The sequence below is a fragment of the Topomyia yanbarensis genome, chromosome 2, assembly GCF_030247195.1.
Source record: "Topomyia yanbarensis strain Yona2022 chromosome 2, ASM3024719v1, whole genome shotgun sequence".
NCBI classification, from domain to species: Eukaryota; Metazoa; Arthropoda; class Insecta; order Diptera; family Culicidae; genus Topomyia; species Topomyia yanbarensis.
The window spans coordinates 339,726,088-339,742,822 of record NC_080671.1 but is presented as its reverse complement, the minus strand read 5'-3'; the positions used below and the strand labels follow the sequence as shown (position 1 = coordinate 339,742,822).

The 16,735-nt window shown below is 34.7% G+C and overlaps 1 protein-coding gene across 1 annotated transcript in view; it reads right to left on the bottom strand.

Moving 5' to 3' along the window:
- LOC131684057 (uncharacterized) overlaps positions 1-14,991 on the bottom strand; it is a 249,954-nt gene extending 234,963 nt beyond the window's left edge. Inside the window, exon 1 of the mRNA XM_058966583.1 lies at positions 14,868-14,991. The gene's annotated coding sequence lies outside the window, so the exon portion shown is untranslated. The remainder of the gene's footprint in view (positions 1-14,867) is intronic.
- Positions 14,992-16,735: the final 1,744 nt, after the last annotated feature.

Below are 16,735 nucleotides of genomic sequence, written 5' to 3'. Positions count from 1 at the left end.
GACTGACAAAAACTGTCCAGAAAGGCATCGACAAGACAAAATCCGTTATTTGATGGCTTTTGAAAAACTCACATTCCCAGAAGCAGTTAGACGACTACCAAAACCACAATCTGTCCAACACAGAATCCACTCACTCCAAGACTTTCCTCCACTTACAAGTAATTCATCCATATCTAACGAACAACTAAATAATACAAATCAAACTTTGCCAAATGAACCCAAAAAAACTAACTTACATTTAGCTGACATAGAGAAAATAGTAGAGCAGGTCAAAACAGAATTACTGAAACAGCTAAACCTCGAAACAATATTCAAAAAAATCAAAACAATTCAAGACTCTATCATTAAACACAGCCAACAACACAAAAACCGTAAAGATTTCATAGACTCGGACATTTTATTAATCAACATCAGTGACCAAATCAAAACAATATTGGAAACGGAGGTAAAAATAGATAAGAAAAAGCCCACGAATCTACCTGACAATGGATAAGTACAGAAATATGAAAATCGTACAACACAATATAACCAGCATAAGACCAATTGATACCAGAAAAATACTAAAACACTTCCTATCAACCAACAATATAGACATTGCAATGGGGCAGAGAAGAGAAGTACCACTTCGAACAAAAAAAAAATACGAAAGTTCTCACAAAAGCGAATCGGATTTGTTGGTGGTTTTCCTTGGTTTTTTTTGAGAGTGCACCCGTATGACGTTTCAACTAGTATAACTTTTGAGACTGGCTCGTATAAATCGTTGCAGGCGGTAAGGTAGAGCTTCGCTAAAGCGTACAGTAAATAACAGAAAATGTATTATTGCGTTTCGTATCATAGATTTTACTTTTCTGATTGATATTATGCTTATTGCTGTATGTAATCATTGAACGCTCGTTTTCTAAAACGACATTATCTGTTATTTTTGCGGGGCGTCCGGAGAATCATCCAGTTTCAACGGAATGTTCTCTGATTACCTGGTCCGCTTTTATTAATTTTGCATATTGAAGAGTAACTCGTAAGGAACCTTTGCTAAGCAGCACATGATTGCAGAGCCCTCTTTCTAACTAGTGGAACGTGATCTTCCGCATGGGTGGTGGATTTTTCCATTTGTCATAAATATTACTTGTGATAATTAAGCTGAAGAAGTAAACTTTTTTTCTGAATTCCAATCTAATGCAGTGACAGCTATTGTGAGTACTTAAGGTCACAAGAGCACTTAGCACATATTAGGACATCCAATGGAAGATTTTGTCGTGATAATTCAATTTTGTAAAAAAATATTTGTAATTTTTCGAACGAAAAAATAAAAAAAGGTTCGATAAAACGTCAGCTGCATCGGAAAAAATCGAAAACAACATATGGCTTAATGACCCAATGAACGTATACAAGCCATCGTCGGTCTTAAGTTGTTTTCTCGAACAGTTTAACTATTTTTAAATTTATTTTAGAAAAAATCCTTAACTTGACTGCTGAGTAACTTTATAAAAGCTTTTCGGTACGCAGAACTGAAAAGTGTGTAGAAGCGATGCCACAAGTACATATTTATCTAGAAAGGTACAGATTTTTCGAGTATTTTTGGTACAAATTCTGTACGATACGGATAACATATTTTTGTAAAAAGTACAGTTTGGTACACATTTTTTTTGACACGACAGGTAAAATAATTTAACACTACGATGCATACCAGTAATCAGGTTATAAATGTTGAGTTAGACCGCTGATAGAGTGATGGCGAGAAACTGAGCTGGAGCTAGCACTGGTATTAGGATGCGGGATTTCAGAAACTTGCTTGCAGCAAATCAAAGGATTGATGTCAAAATAGGTTTGTTACAGTACATAGGAAAAACTGGAAGTACTTCTTCTCCTTTTCTACTTCTAGTAGCAAACCGAATTAAAAATTAGCAAGTTTTTTGTTCCTGTTTGCTACGGAGCAACTAGGAGCAAGAACCGTGTATTGAAACAAACCTAATGAAAGCCGAGCGGATCTGCGCGGATTACTTGCGTTTACTGTGATAGGTCGCTTACAGAGTGGCGGCGAGAAACTGTGTATGTGCTGCCCAAGTAACCATAAGCATTAAGCCATTGCACTATATTGATTATACATTTGCACCAATGTTGCATTGAAACCCCTTTACAGCTTTAACAATGCAATAAAGCTCTATATTAGCATCAATAATGCATAATAGCGCAACCGACATATAGCATTATCACTGGCTCTCTATATGGCGTATATAAAGCTGATATAACTCGTACATGCTTCAAGGATCTTTAAAGCATGTAAGCTTTACAAGTGCATTTACTGCCATTATAGAGCAAATAAAAAGCCGATATAATGCTATTATAATGCTATGGGTTTATTTGTTATGCAACTCTTCTTGAAGATTATATTGGGCATATTTCATTTCAATCGAACATATGCAATATTGTCTAGGAAGCAAACGCAGCGCACTTACCATGAAGGACGAGGCTAGGTACCTCAGTTCGAGACATACTAAAGGTAATTTTCGTGAAACATTCATATCATGTGAGAACGAAAACACATTAAGGATATTCATTACAATACATTAGAAGAGAGTCAATTACGGTTTTAAGCAGAACATTTTATTTTAAAATTTTTCCCTCTTGCTCATCATACCGAAAGGAAACATAAGAAATGATTTTAAAACCATGGCGGACAATGACAGCCAACTGAAGCTAATGCTAATAGCATTAGTACTGCAGAAACGAGCTGTCAATCTATGCACAGTAATAGCACTATATTTCTCCTTTTCTGGCCTAACACCAGCATAATATCAGGCTTCACGGCTCTTCAAGACAGCATTATATGTGGATCTAAAGCAGATATTAGGCTACGTTATAATGCTTATGGGTTACTTGGGTGGTACTGACAGTAGGATGCGAGATGCCAGAAACCTGCTTGCAGCATATCAAATGGAACCTGTCAGTGTAAAAGCAAGTAGCCGGTGCAGATCTGCTCGGCTTTCACTCTGACATCATCCCTTTGGTTTGCAGCAAGCAGGTTTTTCGCATTCTAATGTCAACCCTAGCCCCAGCTTAGCTTCTCGCCGCCACTCTGTAAGCACCCATAGGCTTTATTTGATTTGCTGAATACAAGTTTGTCACATCCTGAGTGCATATAAGGAGAGTGACGACACTGTCAAAATTGGAACAATGATTATTTGTCAATGTCATTCCAAACGAGACAAATCCATGTATTTTGAGAGATAATTTGTTCGTTTGGAATATTACTGACACATAATCATGACAGTTGTCTTCACTCTCCTTACATACACTCTGGTCACATCTCGCATCCAAATGTCAATACAAGCCCCAGCCAGGGTTGCACATTCACAATTTTTTCTTTAACAGATTTATTTAACAATTAGGTAATCCATGAGACGTGTTGGATCAGCTGATTATTTCTTGATTGTTTCTTCTGACGTTACTCCGCTTTGCTGGGCACAACGTCCGACAAAACCATTGATTCGATCCAACATCAAACGAATCGGAACTAATGAAAGATGTTTGTGTTTGCAGGAGTAAAACAAAACAAACTTGTTACAAAACCCTCCACTGAGTTGTCAAACAAACGTCTCATAGATTGCCTGATTTTTGGTCACAGCTTCTTTTTTTCAGAAGACAAATTTTTAACATTTTGATGAAAATTTCACCGATTTACACAGACTTTTGGAAATATTTCAATTTTTTTATAGATTTTTCGGAAATTTTAGTAGAGCACACCGTAGTTTTGTCTGGTTTCTGGCGAAATTTTATCGCAAATGAAACAACTGATACCGAGTCAGATTTTTTTGGTTTTTCGCAGCCAAATATCAGCATCAGCATCAGCACCAACTCAGTATATCACTATCTCGAATGAAAAATAATTATATAAAATGATTCTGTTTGTCATTGTGTTGGTACAGAATACGAAGAATTTTCAACTCCCAGTACAGGTTTAATTGTGGCAGCACTGGTGAGTAGTCAGAGCGATTGTCATGGTTTACAGACCTTGGTGACATTTCGTAAAAATTAAAAGATACTCATGAGAATTTATTCAAAGCAGACCCCAATATTAAAGATTGAAAATAATTATAAGCTAATTTCCTCCACTTTTATAAGGACCAAAAAACTTATATCGAATCCTGGAAAAGGAAAATGGCTGGCTAACAAAATGCTGTTTGTATTTAAATTTAATGTCCTTGCTTGGTGGTTCTCAAAAGAAAGGACACACAAGATATCCATTGAAAATCTTTCTTGGGCAGTGCACTAAGAATTAACTGTGCAGTCAAAAGTTTCGATATTTAAACATACTTACATACTTTAACATTAAAACTTTCGTTTTTCGATGGAAAAAGATTGGTTATTTTTTAAAGTAAAATACCCGTTGCAACCCAAAAACGCAGTTAATATTTGAAAGCTGGGTTAATTATTGCATGACAATTTTTATTTGGTAGAACATATTCTGACCACTTGTCGGATTATCGGGGATGAATTTGCTAAATATTTTATACCAGTAACGTCGTATAATTTTGAACTAATGTGTTGATTAACAGTGTATTTTGCAGGGCTTCGACACCACGTGCCGCTAGTGATTTTAAAAAGAATTGTGAGAAGTTTTGATTTTGAGTGGCCCTTCTCTTCTCTGGTAGTTGGTAAATCGATTGCCTTGTACGCAGCGCACCTGGGTTCGAGCCCCGACCCCGCACATAGGGTTAGAAATTTTCATAAGAGACTTTTCTAACCCGAAGAGGCGAATGACCTTAAGGTTAAAACCTCTATAATCGAAATAAAAAAAGACATTGCACTACTACAAGAAATATGGATGAAACCACCAGAAGATTACAAATTCCCAGGATATAAATTTCTTAAATCACTTCGACCTAATGGATACGGAGGAGTAGGCTTACTAATAAAAAATGATATACAATATGACGATTTCCCACTACCAAACTTAAATCCATTAGAAACGATAGCCATCAAAACAATTAATACTTTCCCGCAGATTTTAATTATATCTATATACATACCACCATTACCAATCAGAAACAGTGATATTAAAGACCCACTAACAAAACTTATTAATATAATAGAAAGAAGTAACTTACAAACAATTTTAGGAGGAGATTTTAACGCACATCACCGCATATGGAACCCATTACAAAATACTTGCGCAAGAGGAGAATTACTAGAAAATATTATACAAAATACTGATTTTATCATCTTGAATGATGGATCCTCAACCTTAATTAAACCCCCTGGTACTACCCCATCTTCAATAGACCTAACCTTAGCCACTTCTAATATAGCACATAAAATAGACTGGACTGTACTACAAGATGAAATAACTAGTAATCATAAAATAATCATGATTGAAATCCAAAATACAGCAAAAGAAACATTTACAAAAAGAGAATATATAAGCAAAAGGAAAGCAATAAAAAAAAATAAATGACATAGAACCCACATCAATACAACACCCACACGAATTAATACCAATAATAAAAGAGCAAATAGACAACTCAAAATATACATTAACAAATCGCAAACACACACCGAAATACTGGTGGAACAATGAAATTGATCAACAACTAAAACTAAAAAATAAGCACCTCATAGAATACTTCAGAAATCAAACATACGAAAATTTAATCAAATTCAAAAAATCAAAAGCTAAATTAAAACAGATGATACGCAAAGCCTCTAGAAAAGATTGGAATAACTTAATAGATACCATCAATCCAGATACTACAACAAAACAAATATGGGATACAATCAAAAGAATAAGTGGCGGATTTCCATCTAAGAACAACATACATATATTAAATGACAAAAAACTCGCCAATCAATTCATTGAAAATAACTTCCCACAAATTCAGACTGTAAGAAACTACACACTTATAGACACAAATGAACAGCTACACATAGATTTTTCCGAAATATACAAAATAATACACTCCAAGAAAGACACATCCTCCCCTGGAATAGATGGAATTTCTTTTTACTTTCTTAAAAATTGCAGACCACCAATAATAATTAAAGATTCTTAATGAAGTAGTAAACTCTGGTAAAATTCCAAACGAGTGGAGAGACATACGAATAGTTCCAATCTTAAAACCAACGAAGGATCCCAACAATGTAGGCTCATATAGACCCCTTGCCATGATATGTGTTATATTAAAACTTATTAACTTCATTGTAAAACGACACCTAACAGAATACATTGAAACGAATAAATTAATACCAACATATTTATTTGGATTCAAGAAAAAAAACTTCAGCAATAAACTGCGTAATGCATTATTATCACATGTGCACGAAGCAAAACGAGAAAATGAAGTAGTAGTAGCGACATTTCTGGACCTAACCAAGGCATTCGACAATGTTAATTTAAACAAATTGATGAAAACTTTAGATGAAGCAAACATACCTGCTGTAATAATGAACTGGATATATCAATATTTAAAAAAACGAAATGTGGTTTTAAAGATGAACGACGCGACCGAAATAAAACGTACGACGAACAACGGAATACCACAAGGATGTCCACTATCACCAATATTATTTAACATTTATACAATGAAAATACACAATCTGGCAGGAAAAGACAAAGTACTCTTTCAATTCGCTGATGATTTCACTGTACTGGTGAAGGCAAAAAATCTTAACATAGCAACGTAAAAAATGAATGAATTCTTAGTTGATATAACACTCTTTCTCAATAACATAGGCATGATAATAAATCCTGATAAATGTGCAACAATAATATTAACCCATAAATTTCACCCTATATCAAACATAGTAATTAATAACCAACCCATAGAATCTAAAGCATTTCATAAAATTCTATGAATATATATCGACCACAAACTAAATTTTAACAAACATATAGAATCTACAGTTATAAAAGCACAACGGAAAATCACCTTACTCAAAATGATAGCCAGACGAAAAAATGGTGCTCACCCGTCCACAATGCTACGAATCGCTAAAGCAATTGTCCAGCCACACATAGACTATGGATTGACAATTGTAGCGTCTGCGTTAAAAACAGCTTTTGCGAAACTAGAAACAATACAACATCTAGCTATAAGAATATCTATGAGATACCTTAAATCCACTTCAAACCATGTTATTCTATCAGAATCAGGAGAATTCCCCCTAAGGGAAAGAGCCGAATATTTAACTTACAAGGAAATAGTTAAAGCAATATATTACCAAATAAGTCCAATAATACCAATTTTAAACAAATTAATTCAAACAGATAACTTACCCAAAAACTCGTCATATCTAGAAAAAACAGTTAATCTTAACAACTTTCATATATTACAAATAGCTCAGGCAATAAAATTTGAACATTCTAATAAACTTCACATTCACTCTGAAATAGAACAACTATCTAAAACAAATTGCTCAAAAGGAACCCAAAGACAAATAGTTTTAAACAAGATAAGAACAGATTACCCGAATCATTATAAGATATACAGGGTGTTTGGTTCATGAGTAAGAATCTCTCGAGGGGTAATTTACTATCATATTTGGAGCAAAAAATCGTTCTACACATACCATCAAATCTCAACCGTTACAGAGTTATTGAACTTTTTGTGTAAAAAACTTGTTTATCTTAAAACACCTCTAACTCAAAAAGTATACCTTGTATTTTAAATCTTTTACTGCCATTGGAAAGGTGAGAAAATTTTCTATTGAATAATGTTCTCATATCTTTCAGATAATTAGTTTTAATTACCTTTTAGTTGTAATGTAGTTAAAAGTTAGTGTTTTTGATGAGGTTTTTGTTAATTTTCTCAAAACAATGAATCATGATTATAGCAATATCTATTATCTAAAAGTTGGGTTTGAGGACGATTCATAATTTGTTCTTCAACATAACATTCCTATCTCTTCTCGTTTCCTTGTAATTTGACTTCTAAACTTTTCCTGTAATTGACTTGCAAGTTCTTAACAGACTCTAATCTAAAAAATATGCTTTATATCGCTATTATCAGGACTTCATTGGAAAGCTGAGAAAATTTCCTTTCGATGTATGTACAGATATCTTTTAGTTAAGTGTACTACATGACTTTTTACTAGCAGTATAACTCAAAATTTGCGTTTTTTGGTGATTTTTGCAATTATTCTAATTATTAATCAACTAAATTTATCGTCACTATTGTTCATTTGGTACCCATTAATATTCTCTACAACTTGTTGTTTGACACTTTATCCCTATCGCTTTTCATTTCGCTACAATTTAATAGTTAACACAGCATGGCCTCATCACAAATGCAGTGGGTTCGAAATCGTTGTTTTTGCATATGAAACGAGAAGATAAAAATGATTTTGCTTCGAAACTGAAAGAGATAATTGAATGGAGTCAAAGGAAGAATTGTAGAACTTGCTGAGATGCATTCATTCCATGATAATAATGGTGAAGCTTATTATTTACTATTTTAAGAAAATAACGAAAATAATAACACTAACTTTAAACTAATTAACTTCTAAAAGAATACTAAATTCACTTAACTGAAAGGTATTAATACATTTTTCTCTGCAAAATTTTCCTGGCTTTCGAATAAAAATAAGAAAAGGTACAATAAGTACCATACTTTTTCAATAAGAACTAGTATTAGTGAATATGAGATAAAAATATCCAAGTTCAATAACCCAAACACATGAAAACAAGACAAGATAAGTGCATCATGTCAAAGAACAAATTATACAACTTTTCAAGACTAACAATTTGAATTATTAAAATAGTGATATTAACTATTAGGATTTTCGCGAAGTGGACGAAAAATCGATCAAAATTGTAAAATTTTAAATAAATTACTGTGAAAAGATTACTTAACCTCTTTAGCTGTAACATTTGAAGACATTTTTCAGTGGAAAATTTTCTCACCTATCCAATGGATCTAAAAGATTTGAAATACAAAGTATATTTTTTGAGTTAGAGCTATTTTAAGACAACTAAGTATTTAACATAAAAAGTTCAATAACTTAGTAACGGTTGAGAATTCATGGTATGTGTGGAACGATTTTTTTCTCCAAATATGACAGTTAATCATCCCTCGAGAGATTCTTAACCATGAACCAAACACCCTGTATACAGATGGCTCAAAAATAAATGGCAGAACAGGCTATGGGATGTACGACCAATTAGAACAATTTTCATACAGTGGTAGGTTAAAAACCCAATTTACGATAATGAATGCGGAGATAGTAGCAATTCTCAAAGCAATTGTTGACTATATAATATCAAAAAACATTGAAATAGCCGTAATTTTCACCGACAGCCAAAGCGCAACTAAATTAATAGCTAACACTATAACTAATGAAAATTATCTAATTTGTAGTATACACAAAAAAGTGAATGATTCACAAATAAAATCTCTAACTATCCAATGGATCCCAGGACATATCAACCTCAATGGCAATGACAGAGCGGATCATGCAGCAAAATTAGGAACGATAAGAACTCAAATCGACGACTTTTCTCTGACCAAAGATGACTCAATACTCAGCCTTAAGAATGAAACACTCTGCTTATGGAACGAACGATACAGAATTATCTCTGAAGAAAAAGGAACATTTCATTACAAAATTTTACCAACACTTCAATTGAAACCATGGTTTCTTAACATAAAACTACCACTCGACCAAACCGTATCGATATCCAGACTACGATCAGGTCATTTAGCGACTAAAGAGAGACTTTGTAGATGGGGATTGATAAACAGCGATAGATGCGACCAATGAAATGTTATAGAGGATATATTTCATATTTTACATGACTACACTAAATACTCCACTCAAAGAACCCAATATCCTATATTACATAATAAAAGGGAAATAACTACAATTCTAGCTGAGAATGATGAACAATATATAAAACAAATAGCAAAGTTCATAAGAGAAACAAAAGTCAGTGTTTGGAACTCAAATATTCATAAAATTGTATCCGGCAATATTCCATTTGCGATATTCGGTACAGTTTTTCTTCATACATATCCCGACTGTGGATTCAAAAGCTTTTTCAAAGATCCCGTTATTAAATTAGTACATTTAAGGGTTAAAGACCCGTCATTTGACAAAAACAAAACTTGGCTGCCATGGATCAACAGATCTGCGCCAAAGCGAGAAGAGAAAAAAAAAACTTACCTTTCTCATTTTCACATTCAAAACTTCGTCCTATAAGTGTACGTGTATCGAGAAAAGAGATTTTAACTAGAAAAACTCTCGTAAGAGAACTGCGGAGAGAGAACAGCATTTTTGGCAACGTATGCCTCGGAATTGTATGGCAACACGTCCAATGTTATAAGGATAGGCTATGTTCGATTGGATTCGTTTTTTGACAGCTAAAGGCGAATCCAATCGATGCAAAATGGAGTCTCCGCAGTTCTCTTTCTAGAGTTTTTCTAATTTTAACTACTAGAAGGAGCGAAGCGCTACTGTCTCCATGTATTCACGTACTAACACATGGGGTCTCGTTCTAGCATATTGTATCCCATTGCTTTGACATGTGTGTACCCGGGGCAATATGTGTCAAACCACAGATAACAGACGTTTGGGCTTGATTTGAATCATGTGTAAATACCCGCTACTGAAATTCTGAATAAATCAGACGTCTGAAACACGTTTGGCAAACGTTTGTAGATGGCGCAGTGATCAATACAATGCAGTTAGAGTGCAGCTGTCAAACAAGTGTAACAATCAGTTGGGCAGAAGGCAATAGTGAAACACGGATTTCCAATGTTTATCAATTTGAAAGTTTACACAGGTTTTTGAACAGATTTTGTTCTAGCATAAACGTCTGTTATCTGTGGTCAAACTATTGGGCCTAGCATATGTAAAAGCGAGATGATAAGTTATCAGTATTAACAGTGACATGCGACGTCTAGTAGTTATAATCTATTTTGTATCGAGTTAACGGGACCATTAATAGATTTTGAATTGGAAGTTGATCATTTAGACAATTCAATAGTGGAAATTTTTTTGGCGCTGTAAAACGAGGAAACATTTATCCCTTTTTGGTGATGTTTCTCGAGCATTTTTGAAGAATTTTTTGTAAATTTTCTTTCTTATACACAGAAAAAAATATTGGTAAAAGTATGAGTATTCCGCTCTTAGCAAAAAACAACCCATGCCTACTATCAGGTTGAAAGTAAAACTTTTGAATTAAACAACAATAATAATCAAAATAAAAGTTTTCTTTGTAAGCTAATGAAGAATAGTAATCAAAATAAAAGTTTTATTTTCAAACTAAGAGTATGGGTTGGTTGCTTTTTGCTAAGAGTGAAAAACTCTTATTTTAACCAACATTTTTTTTCTGTATGTAGGTTTCGTAGTAATTTTGATCAGTAACATCTTTGAACTGAAAAGAGCAGTATTGCGTTTTCAAAATTCAACTTTACGACGTTCAGGGAGAAAAATAAGTGATTAAAATGGTTAAAATGCTTGTTATTACTAAAGAAATTGCTGATCAGTTTAATTAATTATACACTACGTTGAGGCAAAAGTATCGTTTTTTGGGAATAAAGTCTTTTTGCCTCAAATAACTGTGCAAAATTTGGGGTCTAGTGGTTATGATCCGGCGTAGCGCATTGCGTGTAAAATTTGTAAGGGAATTTGCCTGACGGAGCCAACTTTTTTGCATTTTTAATTCTAGAGACCTCAGTTTTTCCTGCAGTATGTAACTAATTACGTATAGTATAGTATATAGTTCAGGATTTGTCTAAAAATTTTACCAAAGTAAGCATAGTCATAGAGCATAGAATGTCTCTGAACAAAGTTATAGCTGTTCAAAATTCGATGTTTGAATTGAATGGCAAAAATCATTTATTTTAACAACACTGCCGGTGTATCATTGGTACTTCAAGCTGAAATAACTTCGTAGTTTTTTTTCGTTTTACTGAATTCGTATGTTCGGATAAATTATTCAAAAGCATTAGGCCAATTTCACAGATGTAGTTAGATGATGAAAAGGGCGTAGGGAGAGTGTAATGGGAGGGGTACTATAAATATAAACACAAGCAGAGTTTCGAACTGAAATACACCTAGGTTTTTTTTAACGCGGGGTATACGAACCGCGTAAAAAACCGCGTTAATTGGACAATCAGTTTAAAAAACCGCGGTAATTGGAAAATCCGCGTAAAAAACGTGTTATTCGAAAATCCGCGTAAAAACCGCGTTAATTCGAAAATCCGCGTAAAAACTCTCAGCAAAGGACTTAGAATACTTTTGGAAGTAGCCATCTTGAATTTCAAAATGGCGTCAAAAATTAATTTCTGGCACCTACTCTTCAAGACCATTCCGAAAATACCCATATTTATTGGGTTATAGCGAATTTTGTTAAACCGGAAGTCGCCATCTTAGCTTTCAAAATGGCGTCAAAAATCAATTTCTGGCACCTACTCTTTAAGACCATTCCGAAAATATCCATATTTATTGGGTTATAGCGATTTCACTAAACCGGAAGTTGACATCTTGAATTTTAAAGTGACGTCAAAAATCAATTTCTGGCACCTACTCTTGAAGTCCATTCCGACAATACCCATATTGATTGTGTTTGAGCGAATTTTGCTAAACCGGAAGTCGCCATCTTTGATTTGAAAATGGCGTCAAAAATCAATTTCTGGCACCTACTAGTCAAGTCCATTCCGAAAATACCCATATTTTTGAGGTGCGGGCCATACGCACTCTTCCAGACCCGTCTCTTCCATCTTTCCGAAAGTCTTTTGCATTCAAAAGGACTTAGAACTTTTTTTGCAAAACCCGTGTTAATTGCGAAATCCGCGCAAAATAAAAACTGCCAAAATTCTTCTAAGTTATTTGCATTTAAAAGGACTTAGAAATTTTTTTCAGACTCTTTTGCATTCAAAAGGAATATTTTTGCAAAACCGCGTTAATTGGAAAATCCGCGTAAAAAACCGCGTAATCTCCTCTGCCCTCACTTGGATCAGTGGTAGTAAAGCCGATAATGATGTTGATTTCTAGGATACTCTTTTTAATGCAATTTGTTGACCGTGATGTAGCTGAATGAGGCAAGACACTAATTTCCGATTTCACCGAGAAATCCAATTTAAAAGCAACATCTGCTTCAGTTGATTGAACAGCATCGAAAAGATCATTGTATACGTATCGTATATATCATATATCAAATCGCAATAGCAAACGTTTTTGAATAATTCACCTAAACATACAAATTGGATAATATTAACAGTAATAATATGTTCACACTACAGAGTTAAAACATGTTATAATAATTGATAACAAGAAAAATGTCATCAAGCTAGCGTTCAAACACGTTTTAACTCGTAGTGTGAACGTAGTATTATACTACGTTCACACTACGAGTTAAAACGTGTTTTAACGCTATCTTGATGACATTTTTCTTGTTGCCAATTATTATAACGTGTTTTAACTCTGTAGTGTGAGCATAGTATAATATATGAAAATTATCTTCGGTCTATTTATCCCTAAATCGATGCTCCTAGATGTATTAATAACCGCTCGTTGGGTAGATATAATAGCTTTATATAGGGTGAAGTGCCTATTTTCACCATACTAAGGAGGGCGCCTCACTGATTCATTAATTACTCGGCCTACAAACAATGGAATGCGTACAAATTGCCATCAACAGCTTTGCTTCGTTGTTAAGTACCAACATAATAACATACATACGCTGAAAACAGTGAAATTCTCGTGTTTGAGCGAAACGTAAACACGAATCGAGTGCCCCTATTGTTGCGCTACCATTTGACTCAATGCGTTAAACAAAGATGGCAGACACTGCTCTAACCAGAGTTAAAAATAATCGAAGCTCTTTTTTGACGGCTGAAAATGAACCTGTTGCGACTCGCGGTGAATAGAAAAAAATATTCATTCAACTATCCATCTTATTCATTCAGTTGAATATCGTACAATATATTCATTACACCAATTAACTAGGAAAATGTTTTCAAATGCCGATAAAGCATATGAAACAACAATCATCATCGCTTACATTGTGCCAGGGCCTACTTTGAAGCGTTTGATTCGTTGCTGAACGGTCGCTTCGTGTAATAATCGGAGACGAATGAAAATATGCATGGATGAATGGGTGGTTTGTTCGTTTGACGTTTTCAGCTGCGTCACTGAATATTGAAAATGAATGCGCCTGAATATGATCAATTTTCATTCAATGAATTTGAATATTTTTAACTCTGGCTCTAACCAACGGCTTCAAATGGGTAGCGTGATAATAGAAACATAGCGATAATGGGCTCATCACCCTACCTGCCGAAGCAGCTTTGATTGTGTAAATTTTGAATTATTTGCCTGGCGTGGGAGGATTTGATTGCAGTATTCATTTGTGTACACGCCGGAACCTAAATACAGGACAGTTTAGGATATTTTGGACAATGGATCGGAGAAGCATCAATCATTAGATGACACGTAAATGAATTAGTAAAATCGAAGCAGGCCGGATCCCAGATCTCGCGGATGAGATGAAAAAGTTTTTCGTTCAATCATTGTATCCTAGTTGGAAACCGTACGCGAAGAAATTCCACTTTCATTCACAGATTCTAGAGCTTTGATGTTAAATTCCGAGCGGGGAGAACAAGACCGCAATCGTTTTTTATCTAACTCCTCTTCATTCTTCTTCAGCAGAGCATATCTTCACAAAGAGTTTGGTACTAATCCGTTTTCACTGTCCTAACTGGTGGAATCGAGGGTATCCTTTTTCCTTTCACGCTATGTAGCCCCGAATGGAACTTTCGACCTGGTCACATAACACTCGCGCACAGAAGCACTTCTACGGATCTGCTCTGATAAACCTCAGGAAAATCCCTGACTCGCGGTGTTGTGCTGGGTGAAAAACCTCTTCCTACCGAAATTTGTGGTCAGGAGCAGGGATGAAATTTCACAGAAATAATTAACAAGAATTTATCGCGGACCACGGAAAAGTTACTGGACATCCGTTTCGACTAACTTCGGCACAAAGAATGAGGGTTGTTATGAAATTTTCCGATGTTTTATCTCGTTTTTCTCGGCGCGAGATGAACTGAGAGAAAGCATCTCTTTGGAGCGTAGTTTTTCGTAGGTGACAGTTTGCCAGCCTGTTTCGACGATTTGTAGTGGGTGGATCGGGTGCTAGCGAGCGCGTGGCATTTTAAGGTTGGACAGAGAATGCGCAAAATTCGCAAACGAAAAAAGCAGTTTTTTTCCACACCGTATGTCGGATCTTCATAAAAATCAATCAGCGTATGTAAAATGTTGTTACAGTACTGCTGATTGATTTTTATGAAGATCTGACATACGGTGTGGAAAAAAAACAGCTTTTTTCGTTTGCGAATTTTACCCTTTCTCTGTCAAACCTTAATAAGTATACTGGAAGTAATACTGAGAGATAGAGCAACATGTACCTTTCATGTTGTGGTTCCTGTGAGAGGCGCAAGTATCAGGGACGAGCTGATAGGGTGTAAGTTAGAATGGAAAAGCATTTGCTTTCTGTACATTATAATATTATTTGTTTGAAATATTTTGCTTCTTTTCTTTTTTATTAACGACTAAAAGTTAGTCAAGTTGTCCTTTTTTAGCATTCAATTAGCAAGGGGCTGGAAGGGGTGAAATATTTGACAATATTAATATTCGTCATAGTACTCAAGGAAGAGCAAGGACTCGAAGGAAGAAAGTTTAGAAAAGCGTGAAATAGGATCATATAAACAAGTTTAGAGTTTCACGGCGACTTAACCTTTTGATTTCTACCGCAGGACTCAGGTTATTTTGGCATTGTTAATAGCGAATCATCTGCAGTGAGTCCATAATTATTGCTACACTTTCAAACATACATAACTTTTTTCATCAAAATTGAATGAAATTTCATTAAATTTTGCCCAGTTTTTCTTTAGAGTTTGTTTACAGTTGTCAGTAAGATTCCGGTCAATATGGAAGAAAATGAGCAAACCGTTCGCGAAAGGATATGGATATGGGTTGTCGACATCTTATCACGCCTCGGGTAAACTGATGAATATACATCATTCGATCGCCTTAAAAGTTCCCTTGAGGTTCTAGGAACAATTGATAATGGAGTACAAGCCAGGAGCTGGACGATAACCGAGAGCCATGCGCACAAAAAAACGAGAGCGCTGATTGTTCATTCCAAGCGGAATCCGAACGTTTCGATGCCGGAATTGGATGCCATTTAAGCCAATATATTCTGATTCCTGAAAACAATACTTTTGGGCTTGATTATAATGTTAGAAGAAAATAAAGAGTCAACAGGAACTCTGTAAATGGTTGTTTAAGGCATGCGATACAACAGTTTTCCAACTCCTACATTTTTTTCCTCCAAACAACTCATTATTTTTAAATTTCATTTAGTTTTTTTATACTGTAACGGCATTAATTTAGCAAGAGGCATGAAAGTGTGAAAATTTTTTTAATATTAAGAGCCATAGTACTCAAGGAAGAGCAACGAGTTGAAGGAAGAAAGTTTAGAAAAGCGTAGAATAGGGTCATATGAGCAACATTAGAGTTTCCAGGCGACTTGCAACGCAAGAGTCAGGATATTTTGGCATTAAATGCGTATCACCTGAGTATGGTTTTTCTCTTTCATTTAAAAGTAAAATTAAAATATTCTGTCGGGGGCTTCCGAACAACTTTTTATTTTAAAGTTTTTTTTGTTTTCCAAAGAAACTGGTTCACATTTTTTGTCCCTAGGTAGTACTTTAAACATTCAAATATTAGAAAAAGTGAG